The following is a 14,976-nucleotide window of genomic DNA, read 5'->3' on the forward strand; positions in this document are numbered from 1 at the left end:
AATGAATTGTACTTTTGAGATGACTTTTAACACAAGGTACATTTTACTAAGTAACTTACTAGTAGTTTTGTGAAGAATAAACAATGATTTATTTTGTTATATTCACCTACGTACTAGGTTAGCTACTTGTAATTTCATTCACAATTTATCACTATTAATAATCTTTTTTGGGTTGCCAGAGACTTGTGTCAATTACTATTTAACTAATTCAACATAACTATTCGGCTTTCAGGAAGAATATGGATCAAAGTGATCATGAATTTCCAATAGAAGAGTCTACCTTCCGCTCACCTGGAGCCATAATGGTACAGGTAAATATTCCACCATGTTAATCCATTAATGAAGCAGGAAGTAGTCAAATACACATTTACCCCCCACACTATGCCCTGAATTCTTGCAACAACATCACAAAACTCCAATTTGTCACAGCACATCCCACAAAGACAGGTAAGCTAACATCACAGTTTATCTAGCAACATAAAGACTGCTTTGGCACCTGTAAAAATTGTTATTTTGAACATGTATGTGCAGATATGTAATGTAACTACAGGTGAGTTGGTTGATGAAAGCTGTCCGAACCGTTTGTTTCGACTTTCGCGGTTCGGTTTGCACAGTTTCCTCCATTTTCTTCTAACAGTGCGGCCTTGGTCTATGCTCCACTGAGTGTTATTCTTGTCATTTATACACATTCTAGCAAATGGTGGCTTTTGCAAGCTGTCCAATTCCACAAGTGCTCAAAATTTTTGAGCAACACAAATCGCTAAAAAACTGACTTTTTTTTCTCTCTGCCTCTCCCACCCATAAGCAAGGCCACCAGGGAAGTTTCCCTCCACCTCCATGAACTCTTTATTTTATGACACATAGAGGAACAAAATGGTGATAACGGGGCCCTATTATTCCTTTACAAGTGGACAAAAACGGAACCAAATGTTTCACATCTGCTGCTCTGCCTGCCGGCCATTTAGCATGAGAATGTGAGGGGCGGCGCACCGGAAAAGTGGACAGAGAGCTCCACACTGCCGGACAGATGTGCCGCCGTGTTGTTGTGTAGGGGGACAATGCGCCTGGATATTAGCTCCCACTCCCTCACCCCACGTTCCACCATAGCTTAACAAATCGTATGCCAAGTCTTTTTATCATTGCTCGATCAGTCCGCATTCCCTCACAGAAGTCACATGGCTTGTCAAAGCCCTGAATAATAACGCAGGGTTAAAATACAATAAATTATTAATATTCAAAGAATTGTTAAGTCATTTACTTCAATTTTGTGATACATTTAAGTTGTATTTTAGGTCAGGGAGCAGTTCATTTTTGTTGTTGGAACTGCTGTGAGCTCTTATTTTAAGGCCATATTGCCAAACACGACGTAAAAAACACGTAGCCAAAAGCAAAATAGATGACGTGATCAATCTCGAGTGAAAGGGCAAAAGCTGGAGATGTTTGAGGGCGATACGATCTTGGCGACCGGCAAATGAGCAGCGTAGGCGTCACATTAGAGGCTGTTCATTAAAAAGCAATATGTGGAAGTCCCATCCGCCATTTCCTGAAGATACCCATCAGGTCCTGCGGATCCAAAGACGACAGCGGAACGCCGCTCGCTTCTAATCGCCGCGCTCAATCGCAAAGCACACATTGGATCATGTGGAGGGTTCGCAAGACGAATCCGCTAAGCGCTTGTTGAATCAGGTGCTTGGTTCTGGTTCAACACCCCAGCGATCAGTTGTACCACTTTGAGCAACGTTTTCATGCCCGCCCTACCTCAAGAAAAAAGTGACCAAATACCAAACACCATCATTCGTTTTTTTGGAGTACGATTTCAACGTATAGGCTTTGAAGTCAGAATTAACCCTTTTGTGCAACCCTGTAACCTGATAGCATGATAAACTGTCCACTATAGTAACCGCTGTCCCCGAAAGGGTTATGGTTTCAGTTCAAGGGTTATGATATGCGTTTAAAGCTAGTGTTTCGAACCTGGGTTGGTGTTTCAAATTAGGGTTTCAAGCCTGGGCTAAGATTTCAAAGTACTTTTCAAGATTGGGTTAGCTTGTCAAAAGTGTGAAGGTTTCATCACACCATTTGAATTTACAGTGCGAAAAGAGGGTCTAAAAGTCCACGTTATAGTTTCTAAGTCCAGTTTCAAGCCAGAGATAGGATCTCAAATTAGGGTGTCAAGCCTGGGTTACGGATTCAGGGCAGCCCCATCCTCCCTCCTTCCAAATAATAAACTCCCTGAAGGCCGTATGAGCAGAGATACAGCATGAGACGAGGATGTGGCGGATATTACCTTTCGCTCTGCAGACAGATGAGCCACTAATGACAAACGAACAGTTGAAGTGGGTGGAAAAACAAAACAAAGAAATCAATCCATTTAACGCCGCAGACACTTTTCCTGGACGCGCTACAAGGACGGCAATGCGCCAGCCCGACCCAAGACTTCTAGGAATGTCGGAATCCGCTGCGCTTTCGGGACGGCGGGCTTCTCGAAAGCGGAGCCGGGCAAAACTTTGCGGTTAATGAGAAGCGGGATGATTCGCAGCCGCAGTGACTCCGTCGTGAGCTTCTGGCCCATATCTTATAGATTCAAACCACACTCAAGACTGCAGAGTAACGACGCTTAGCATGAGCGATGTAATTCCCCAACGCTAAATTTAAAACACACACGATAAAATGCGTTACCGTTTCCACCAGTCGAGTCAGTGGTAGGTGTCAGAGTAGGGCTTCAAAGAGAGATTAGACACCTTAAAGGTTTCAAGTTTGGCCTTCAAAGGAGGTTTAGTGTGTCAAAGTAGGGTATCAAGCCAAAATGAATCGAGTGTTTAGAGATACTGCAGCAACTGGATTGTTGGGGTTCTTGCATTTGACACCTGAACAATGCTGGAATCCTCCGTTGCTTTCCCGCTACCAGTTAACGATGGTGAGACGAGCCCCGAAGCAATCTGTCCTTGTCACTCGCATCGTAAACTCACCATCGTTGAGCCGTTAGCGAGCCGCTAACCTCATCGCCTGCCCGCCAAGCGCCGTATTCACAACACACGACGTCGTACGCGGTCAGCCGCTAAAATATGTAATGAAGAACATTTGTTATTGTCAGTGTCTGCCCGTGAGATCGTCATCTGTATTTTATTTTATTTTACAACACGCGTGCGGTAGCACTCCTCAGAGGTCCTGTTTGATGACTGCCTTCTACAGCTTGTTATGAAAAGACTCTTGGCGTTGTTTAAAAAAAAATGCATCAAGGGTTAGTTGCGGCCCTTGATGTGAAGAAGTAGCTGGTGAATAGCGATAGTACAGCGAACAGCCCCTTGCCTATTCAGGTGAGGCTCCTTTTGGGATTGCCTCTTGAGAAAGCAACGGGCTAAACTTCTCATGATGATCCAGGGAAAGCTCTGGCTCTCTATGGCAGTGATGAAAATTATCAACGGATTGTCTCAATCTGTGAAGTAGCGAGCATTCACTGTATTGTACTCGCTAGTAGAATACAATATCGCTATGACAACAAAAAGGGCCCCGTCGGTGATTTCCATTGCTAAAATACACAGTGATGAATGGAAAGTGAAGACTTCAAGCCTCCGTCCGTCTATCTGCCTGACCGCATCAACGTGGAACTCCTGGAACATCTCTTATTAATTCATCCAGGATGAAAAGAGGAACAAAAAGGCCATAAATTACTGGAAATACCCCCTCCATCACAACCCCCCCTTAACTCCATCTCATTTGGATGTACAGATAGCAGAGATGGGGGCCAGAGTTTGACACCACTCATTTACAACTGCGAGCCTGGAATACATTACCTTGCCAGAACATCATCATAATGGAGGAGCATCCATCTCTTTCTCACATCCACACACAAGCAGCACAGTAATAAAGCTTATCAGCGGGTGACAGTGCGTCTGACTGGGCCGAGCCAAGTATCCAGCAGCTCTGCTTAACGGCACATAAATATGCACTTGTGCCTGCGCCGGCCGGACGACGTTTTTATAAGGCAAAGCTGATGGCTCGGCACACAAACACCTGCTTGCTCACAAAACACACATGCGAGCTGTGAGTAATGCAATGTTTTTTAAAAAAATGTATAAGTATAACATCTATTCTAACCGCTCAACTGTCATTATGCAGCCCTCTAAATTGTCTGACTGTGTGTGTGCATGCATTTGTTTGCGTGTGTGTGTCGCCTCCTCGCAAATGTGAAACGTTTCTGTAATTCTTTTCCCCGGAGTTCTTATCTTCACAGTTGTAGTCTCACCACAATCGTGTGTGGTTTTCTTTTAAGCACAGTATATCAGGTAAAAGTGTTGTCAAGACAGAAATAATACAAGATGAAAGTTATATTTTCTTCTTGGAAAAAGTTCGAATATCACTCAAGAACAAAATGAAGGGATACTTTTTCTATAGATGCAATATTTTTGAGGGTTCTTTTTTTTTGCATGTGTGTTTGCGTATAATAATAGTTGTATTTTAAGAAACTTAATAGTACAAGGTTGAAGTTGGATTTTTTTCATTTCTGAGAAAAATGTCTAGTATTACTAGATTAAAGTTGCAGTTTTATAAAAAATTATTTAATTTTATGAGAATAAAGTCGCACGTTTTTGGGGGTTCAAAAAAGTTTAAATATTGCTGATGGAAACAATAACAGTGCCCGTTCTCAAATGCTACTGCTGCTTTTTATTTATTTTTAAATATTAAAACCCCTCAGCTGTCATTACATACCCCACCAAATTCTCTGATAATGCATGCGTGCGTGCATCAATGTGTGTGTGTGTGTGCGCGCGCACGTGTCCCCCTCCCCCAAAAGTCAAACATTTCACTAATTTTTTCCAGACGTTAACTCTCATCTCCACTTTTGCGCGTTATTCAGATGTGTTGACGTACACGTCGTAAGCTTGTTTTTCGCTAACCACCGCACCCTCAAAGTCCTCATTGTGTCCATATGGCAGCCCCGTGATGTCACGCCGCTCGGACCCCTAGGAGAAATTAGGGGAGTTCTGTCTGGACGGGGCTATCCACGGGAACGACGGTGAATGAACAGCCATTGAGAATTTTAACAGTGCGGCCCGAAAAGAAAATCTCAGGTTTTTATTTTTCACCCAACAATCTGGTTCCCGATTTTTGCATCAAGTCTGGTGCCAGCCCTTTCATGGTCATTTTTCAAGTTAACAAGCCAACTTCAATAAAATATTTATGGCCTGGAAGCACCTACCTCGGGTCCAAATTTTCCAACACTTCAATAAACGTACGGAAAACAATTTGAAAATGATTCTGCTCGATTGCCTGCTTCTTCGAGGGAATTCAATCAAAATGTGTTTGTCAACTTCTGTCTTGTATCTCTGCTGCTTGGCCAGATCTCCCTTGCAAAAAAAACCCAAACTTTTTGACATGGTCGTAAGAGTAGTCAAAAAAATTCACCAAGTTGGCAGAACTGATATTTATTTCCCTTTGACATGAAGTTCTTTGTAACCTACATGTTTCTAAAAGCTTATGTCCCAAACATGTTCCGAAACAATCCCCGAAAAAGTTCTTACCGAGACTTGGAGGAGGAGAGGAGAGGTAATCAAGGACTGCTTAGGGGGACGGAAAATGTGTGTTTTTGCAGCGTGACGCAATGACACCACGCATTACGCCTGATTGACAAAGTGGATGGGAGTCCGTGGCATGCGAAAACAAAGTGGCACAGTTTGGATTGCTCGCCGCAAGAGAAATGCATAAGCGCTTTAAGTTAATGCCCCCGACCTTGTGTTTTTATTTCCAATGGCACGCAACGTGATTTCAGAGTGGCCAGACTTTTTTTCAAAATACTCTCATAATTAAGACAAAAAATTTTGTATTTTAAAGAAAATGCTGATGCCGCGTAAGACTAATTTGTCATTTGTTCGACAATAGGTGATTTCGTTGAATGGTCTGAATATGTGTCATTCATTGTAGATTCACAACATAAAAAAACAAAGTAACCGAAGATCTGTCACACGTGCCAGGTTAGCACACGTGCTATTTGCTCTCATGTCAACCTGGCCAACACAAAAATGAAAACATTCTAGTGGGCTAGTAGCAATAAAACAATTAAACCGTATTTTTTATTGCTTTATTTTTTTAACACATCTTGACCATGATCAAAGTATGCTTGACGAATTTAAACATTAGCTTGGCTACACAAAAACGGAAATGTTAGCCAGCGTGTACGATGATTACTTCTGTAAAGAAATAAATACATGAATACATTTTCTTGGATGCTGATCATGCTCCTTTTTTTTAATGTGCATTCCAGAGGATGACGTCGCTTCGTCCGAACACGAGAGAGTCTCACTAGCGTAGCACTAGCTCGTCATACCGCTGTGAGGCTCGAACCACAAGGTAGCTCAACTCATATCTCGCCAGGTGACAGCCAGTCTGGTGATAAGCCCGTAGTCAGACGGCACCAATCCCTTGTCTGGTCCATGGCCTCGAATGCCACGCCCTCACGTAAACACACACATACACAATTACCTCAGCTGTCAATCTTCACAAGCGACTTAGCATCTCGCCTTTGAGGACATGGCGGACATTTTTGTCATTATTCACACCTTACTTTGATGCTGAAGCAAACCCTATTTTTACCCACCAGGCTCGTCTTCTTCTACTGTTTGCATCATTTATTTTGACGCAGACAGACTAAGAAAAAAAATACCACACAAATATTTAGAGAGCTGTACGTAGGCGGACGTTGTATCGGTCTGTCGTGGTGAAGAAGGAGCTGAGCTAAAGGGCGAAGCTCTCAATTTACCTGTCGATCTACGCTCCAACCCTCATCTATGGTCACGAGCTATGGGTCGTGACCGAAAGAACGAGATCCCGGATACAAGCGGCCGAAATGAGTTTTCTCCGCAGGGTGTCCGGGCTCTCCCTTAGAGATAAGGTGAGAAGCTCGGTCATCCGGGAGGGGCTCCGAGTCGAGCCGCTTCTCCTCCACATCGAGAGGAGCCAGATGAGGTGGCTTGGGCATCTGATTCGGATGCCTCCTGAACGCCTCCCTGGTGAGGTGTTCCGGGCATGTCCCACCGGGAGGGGACCCCGAGGAAGACCCAGGACACGCTGGAGAGACTATGTCACCCAGCTGGCCTGGGAACGCCTCGGGATCCCCCGGGGAGAGCTGGAAGAAGTAGCTAGGGAGAGGGAAGTCTGGGCTTCCCTGCTAAAGCTGTTGCCCCCGTGACCCGGCCCCGGATAAGCGGTAGAAGATGGATGGATGGATGGATGGACGTAGGCAGCATGGTGGATAAATGTTTAACACATCTGTCTTTGACACCATCGGCTACTGTCCCCAGGCATCAGTTCAAGAAGGAACGTAACTATAAGCATTGTTAGACTTTGAAAAAAAATTGTGAAACATGGCAACCAAATGGCGAAATTTAACGACATGGACTCTGTTTTTGTAGATTAGCTCCACTCTGTTCTCAGCCATGTTTTTAGTGCAAGCAGTGCACATGAACTGAAATGCACTTTGACCAACAGCAGCTGCAAAATAAAATCATTTCAACCAAATCGGTCTTGCCAAAAAGCTCCAAGTTCTCCATAAAATCGCTTCATCGCCCAGCACTATGTTTAGTATAACTTAGTTTGAAGAACTCTTGGTTCTTCCCAGTGTTTGTTACAGTAATATAGAACATATTTTGGCACTATTAAGACTGCCAGAGAGAGACATTATGAAATGACATTGTGTGGCTGTCCTGCATGCCGAGTGGGGCCTTGTCTTTGTGTTTCTGCGCAGTCTGCTGAGCAGTCTTGCGGGAGCTGTAATGGTCGGAACACTGATGCAGCCCCTCCCCGTTCTTGCAAGCCTGCTCTAAACTGCTCTCCAGGGCCTTATGAGGGAATAAAAATCCTAATAAGAGTCTTCTCCATCCCAAAAGTTTCATCTCAAGCGTAATCCCGCCGTGCAGTGCAGGATTTGCATGGCTAATTTAGAGGCTGTATTCGTTTTAGCTGGGCTTTGTTCTGACACCAAAGGGCGGCCAAGCCCCTCCTTCACTGGCACCTCTGAACCCGAGGCTTATGGGGGCTAAACGAAACGGTGTTTTTTCTTTTTTGAGTAAACCACTTTCTCGCACATCATCCTGCCTTAGTGACATCTTGTCTTTCCTCCTCCTCCCCCTGTATGCTCGCTCATAGCTTTTAGTGTGGCCAACATTTTATTTTTATTGCTACGTATGTGTAGTGCACCCCGTTGTATGTGTTTGAATTATATACACAAGACACATTGCATTATTGGATGCAGGCTCGGTTAAAAAAAATAAATAATCGGTAAGAAAACTTAATTTTTGAACACTCAAAACTAACATCCTACTCACAATGGTAGTGAGGAGACCTGGACGTTCCAAATTGTCCATCTGTCTCCAGTCTTGCATTGTCATTGTAACGAGGTCTTTATCTGACCGACTTTCTTACTATCACGTTGACCCGTCCTCCCCCTCCTTCTTGTCCTCCGCTTTCTCCTGAATGCTATCTGCTGACCGTCCTTGACTGCGGTTCCCTCCTGCTGTAAACAAGCCCGGGGAGTCGCACTTTGGAATTCCTCAAACAACTTCGGTTTGATTTTCACAAGACAATTAAAACTGTGCTGTAAATCACAGGGAAGCTGCTTTGACAGCGTGCTTTTTACTTCTTCTTTTGCTGTAAACGGCAGTGATAAATATTTTTGAGTGACACGCACTCTTTGGCTTCACAATGCTAAACAGACAAGTTTAGCATTGGGGGTAAAGGGTTTACTTTAGTCCTGTAGGTGGCGGTAAAACCAGAGTCACGCGCATTCAAGCAACAAACTTTTTTTCTGGGCGATGACTGATCCGTTTCACTGTGACATTTTTTAAACTAACATACACAAAGAAAAAAAAACAAACTGGAGTTCTTTTCTTGGTCGTCCATACTAATTAATTAATATTAGATTTTGCATAATCAAGTTAATGACCTACCAACAACATAAGCTAGCTACTAGTTAGCTATTTAACAGAGGTGGCAAATCCAGATCCAATTTGGATCTGGACAACTAACAAATTTCGGAACTAAGTATTTTAATTATCAAGTTGTTGCCTAATCGCTAACTAACTAAGCTAGCTAATTAACTCACTAACCCACAAACTCCACTCCGGCATTTCCATTATTTTGCTTCGTATGTGCTATTTGGACTTTCTGTCATAGATAAAAACTGCAAAAATTAGACACATCTGTCAGCATGGTGCAGCACAGTGGACTAAATGAACGGTGAATGAATAAATCTCCCATAGCTACTCGATGTCTGTTAAAGCTGTCACTTGAACGGAAGCGTTTGATTCATCAGGGAAGAAAAATCAATAGTGGAAATATTCGGCAGTGTCGCGGCATACCATAAATCTGCGGCGAGATTAAAATGTCACACGGTAGCGGCTGTTCGTCACATTGCTCTACGCGCCGGACAGTAAATGTATCCGCTTATCAATCAAGACGTGTGCCACGTTGTCGTTTGTCCATCGTAACACAACAATATAAATTTATTGCAAGCACGTCTTAATGACGTATAAAAACATTGTGGTGTTTGTATAATCAATAATCGATAATGAATTTACGATGTTTTAGGGTCATGTTGAAGAATAAAAAGAAAAGAAAGTTTAAAATGTTCTTAAAGTGTTTTGGCTTGATGGTGTGGGGCTTATGTAGGGTTTAAACAAGATATGGTCAAACATGCTCAAGGGCTATATTTTAAAAAATGGCCTGGTCTAAAACCTCGCCAACGGTGAGCGTTCACCATGTAATTTTATTCACTATGAATGTCGATTAGCGTTTATCTTTTCAGAGATATTGGAAACATTAATTGTTTTTTAATGATACCCACGCAACTCGGTGCTGTCAATATGTGGTTAGTAAATTACGGGTGGATGCAACTTACTCTTGGCAGCCTTACAATTCTTCCCTTTGGCACCTCGCTTCCTCTGAGGAGTTACTTTCAGTAGGAGCAGATGTTATTGTGCAAGCTTGTTCTCTTCAAGAGCATCAAGGGCACTCGAGGGAATCATTTCGAATACTCAACAGAGTTCTGTGGTACCTGCGAAGAGGCCGCTCAGTGAGCGCCAACGTCAGAACCTTCGCACAACTTTCTAAGCCACCGCTTTTTTTAAAGCGTCTTTTCTCGTACACGCTAATCCTTGTTTGGTTAACGCGCGGCACTTTAAATTCTTTGTGAGTCAAAACGTAGGATTAGCAGCAGTGTAAAGCTCCCCCAGGATTACAAAGTTTACTTTCGATTTAGCCATGAGTGATGCTGGTCATCGAACAGAGACTTTATCGACGCTAATGAGGTTGTGGTTTTGATTTGTATTGCCATGGGTAAGTTACACCGTAGCAGTTGATGTTAAGTTTTCCCCAATCGCGTTAACTAGCGAACGGAGCTTCATTTTTGCCATCATGCTTGATAATTATAATTATAGTAATAATAATGTACTGGCGAACACCGAATACCAAAACAACTGTACTCCGACGTGTCAAGCCGTATCTTGTCAATCACCTTCATCTTGCTTGTCCTTTTTGTTTTCCGGGCGAGAAGGGCATTTGGGGGAGAAGCTGAGCTAAAACCGATCCCATCATTTAGCTTGAGCACGGGACAGACAAGCCATAAATCATATCCTCTGACACGTTAATACGGACTGCGTCTGGGCAAGGACAACTTACTCATCTTGTTTGGAGTTGCTAGAAATATGACCTACACTTTTGTGTCGTATGCAAACCTAGCAGGGCGCTCATCACGACCGTGTTAGCTTTTATTAGCGCAGGATTGCGGGGAGGAGGGGGCGGGCTGCCATTAATAAAGGTAAGTGGCGGATTCTCATCAAGACTGACTGCGGCGCCAGTTTGAAAGAAGACAAAGTAGACTAGCACTATAATAAGGTCATCAAACGGCGGCGCAGCTGCTCTGCGTCTTGCAGCTGCCACTGCGTGAAATGTTTCGAAGCGACAATATTTGTCTCCGACAGGACATCCCACATTAGACAACCGCATGAGTGTTGCTTACCGTATTGGTTTGTTTATGTGTAGAGAACTAGTCGTTAGCATGTCTGACGCATAGTTTCAAGGTTCTCAGTTCAAATTTTGGCTTTGGCCTTTCTGTGCAGCAGCCATCCCCAATTAGTCACCCACGGTCCAAATCCCGCCCGTGTGAGCAAAGCGTCCGGCTGCCAAGACCAGTGACACTTTTGTCATAACCAAGCTTACGAATGAATAAATTGTCACAAATATCTCAACAGGTCACCTTGCCCCCTACTCCCGTGGTTGTAGCCGTGGTATTGTGAGCAAACCATGTGATCATCACTGCCATTCGGACCATGGGAGTTAGCGCTAGCTTTAACTTATTTTTGCATTCATTAGTACTTCTCTTTCACCGACACCCTCGACGAGGACACAGTTTATCACTCCCACCGCCGTCTGTTTACCGAGTCAGTCTGCACACGTTCCTCCCTTTTTTTTTCCTCCTTTCTGTGCTTTCCCACCAGAGCATGTGGCCAATTAAGGGCTTTAGATTGATTGAGAAATGCAAAGGAGTGGAACACATCCCAGAAAAGAATCACTAGAGCCTGGGATGGTTTCTGGGACAGATAAGGGGGGAAAAATATTCTTATGTGAAGTGCAATTACTGGCCCCTTTTACATGGAGAGTCTGCAAAACTGAGACGTGTTAATATCGGGGGTTGATATGCCTTTCACGCAAAACCCGTCACAAACCGATGCAGTTGCAAGTACAGTATTTGCACTCTTGGGATGAACTCCTGCCTGTATGTCTGCAGGAAATCATAAAAAAAATATGATCCGGTGTTCACGTAATTCACCACTAACACCATTTTCTTAAACGAATACCACACAGGCAATTACTGTACATGTTTCCATGTTTTGACAGAGCATGACTTGTGAACATCACCGTGCTGGGTAGGATAAGTATGTGAGCCTTTTGGATTTAATAAGTGGTTAAGCCTCTTTTGGCAGCAATAACTTCAACTGTAGTTGCAAAGCAGACCTGCACACAAGTAAAAAGGAATTTTGGATTCAGCATCCATTGATGATAGTAATGGAGTAGCAAAGCAGCCCCAAGACAAGATGCATTTGTTGAAAATGTCTGCGTATGAACACGAAATCGAGTGGAGGATGTTTGTGGATTTTTGTCACCAAGTGGCCTGTCATTATTCTATATGCCGAAACAACGTTGTCATCTGTGCATAAAGCTTCTCCAACACAAAATATGGCATTTTTGTTACTAGGCTGCTGTTACATAAACGATACGCTAGCGTGTTGACATAATCCAATTAAGTCTAATCGAAGATGATCGTGATGGAGAAATTGCGGGCCGTCCGCAGCTGACGCACTTGTTTCCTTTTAATGATCGCACCGGGAACACACACTGCTGCGCTTTTATCTCTGAGCGGCGATAAAATTCCAATAAAAGCTACTGGCGGTGGGCAGTTAGCGCACATGTGGACGGCTTCTCCGCAGAGGAATTAAACATGAGGAAAATCGGACGAGGTTATTCATGAGGCGTGCGAGACGACGCTTAACGCTGGTCAGCGTGATCAATATCCAGAGCAAATGCCGAGGATGTGCAAGTAAAAGCGGAATTGCTGCAAAACGTTCATTTGCTTCGAGAATGGACGATTTTGGTGCCCGCCAAAGAAAATCTCTCCATTTTAATCTGCCAAATGTTCTCTGTCGTTAAGTGTCCCTAAAAATATTGATCAGCTCTCATTTTGTTAATGACAATAATAAAAGTGATGATTCAGCGCTGAAGGAGCGTTGGAAATTTGGCCTTGGGAAAAAAAAATCCCTTTAAAATAAAAAAAAATTTTACTAAAGGAAAGAAATGAAAGTGAAATTTATCAAAACAAGTCCTGATCTCTCTTGCTTCATGCTTCTGAGATTTCCTTTATTTCTTCTGACTGTGCTTCCTAAAACTCACTCCACTCTCATCGCAGCCACGTTGTTAGTGCAAGCAACGCGTGTAAGAGTGGAAGCGCTTTACGCTACGAAAGTCACAGACAAATCCATGAATGAAATAGTCTTGGCAAATTCAAATCAATGTATAAAATCGATTCATTGTTTATCCCAAGTTGCGAGTTATCATGATGTTTTTTTTTTCTTTTAAGGTCTCCTTCAGCACGTGTGTCCTCGACCGACTCCTCATTCCCTCATTTCCTCAACATCACGAAACGATGAAAGAGAGCGTCAGGCGATCAGAAGGCTAATCTCTACAAATGTGGGTGAGCTGTGCCCTAATTTCGACTCTAACTATCCATTTCCTGCATCCATCACAGCACACATTGGGCTTCATTCTTCTCCCCCAAAGCCACTTATTACTTGTCATTTACACAGCAATCCCAACATTATTCTGTGTTTTCCTTTTTGGGAGAAAATATACACGCACTCACGGAATCCCTTCTGAAAGCGTTTGATTGCTGACGTGTTTATTTCGTGCGGGTAGTGCAGTGCTAATGTTCAAAAGGCAAAGGGGAGAGACTATCAAATTTATTGTCGAGACGCTCCATTGATGTAATACATCAACACATGGTGCCAAAGGCTCGTTCTTATGTTTTTCGAAAGTGTGTGTGGGCGGAAGATGACAGCGAAGTTTGATGACTAGAAATAAAATACAAATTGAAAAGATTCAGAGCTTTTATTTTGAAGGCCGTAACTCCCAGCAACGCATACTCGTATTACTTACATTTGCATTACTTCCACAAGGCCCGCATTGATGCATGTGAACACGATGCATGACCTCTGCTTCCTGTTATTTGTTGACATACAGAATTTTGGAAATGCATCCGTAATCCTCACCCCCCACACACACGCACACGCACATTCACACAAACGGGCACTGTATCTCCTCTCGAACTCTCCGGATGCCGAGCTCAAAACAGACAGAGCCAGTTTCTTGTTTTGACGGGAGTGGCGGCGGTTAAAACACACCACACGTGTGGTGACCGTCACAACAGCCCTGTAAAGTATCCCGGCATTCAAGAGCGGACGGAATGTCCATCTTTTTCCCACTCCCTTTCGTCCGCCTGTGTGACGTATGCCGCAAGTGCCAGATGATGACTTTTCCATGTGCCACTTGTCCGACAAAGTTGTGACCAAATTTTTAAAAAAAAATCGACATTCCGAGGTAGTTATAGCATATAAAGTACCTTTGTTTTGGATGAGCTTGGAATGATGAATAAAATGGGTGGCACAACAAAAGCACCCTGCCGAAAGGACCGTCAAACATTCCCAACGACCGGCAGAAAACATTTGGCATAAAGAAGGACAATTCCAGTCGGGGAGTGGACGAGAAGGGGGTACATGAAAGAAGGCCTTCATGAATCTCACTGACTCACGTTTCCAACCGGTCACCTTACACACACACACACACACACACACACACACACACACACACACTTCACACAAAGCCACATCACAGAAAACCATATGCTGAATTGCATCGGGATTGGCGCTGTGTCGTAAACAACGATGGAATGCCGCCCAATGAAAACTTACAGGCTTCAGGAAAGAGCCTAGAGGTCTTTTGAAAGACAAAGAGCGAGAAACAATTATGTGTGTGTGTGGGGGGGGGGGGGTGTTTAAGATGAAATGGTTCGTATCCATCCCTGGAGTAAAAGTAAACTTGGAATCTAAAGTTTCATGAAAACGATCAAAATTCAGTCCCCAAAGTCAGTTTAATTTATGACCATGACATTCAATCGTCTTGTTTCTCAAAAGTAGCCCCACCAAAAAAAAAGTCTCAAGGACACATACCCCTTTGGCGGCAATTGATCTTTGGGGCGTGAGTTTTGGCCAACTGCAGTGCCTTGAGAATGTTTTTCCTTTTTGTAATTGTTTGATTGCTTATTCCATTCTATAAAATCCCACTGTATACTTTCTGTGGCATTTTTTTGTTTGGTGGTGTGGTATGACATTATCCCGATAGAAAATATGTCCCTTGGCTCACATAACCAACATACTA

Source organism: Hippocampus zosterae, chromosome 7, assembly GCF_025434085.1.
Source record: "Hippocampus zosterae strain Florida chromosome 7, ASM2543408v3, whole genome shotgun sequence".
NCBI classification, from domain to species: Eukaryota; Metazoa; Chordata; class Actinopteri; order Syngnathiformes; family Syngnathidae; genus Hippocampus; species Hippocampus zosterae.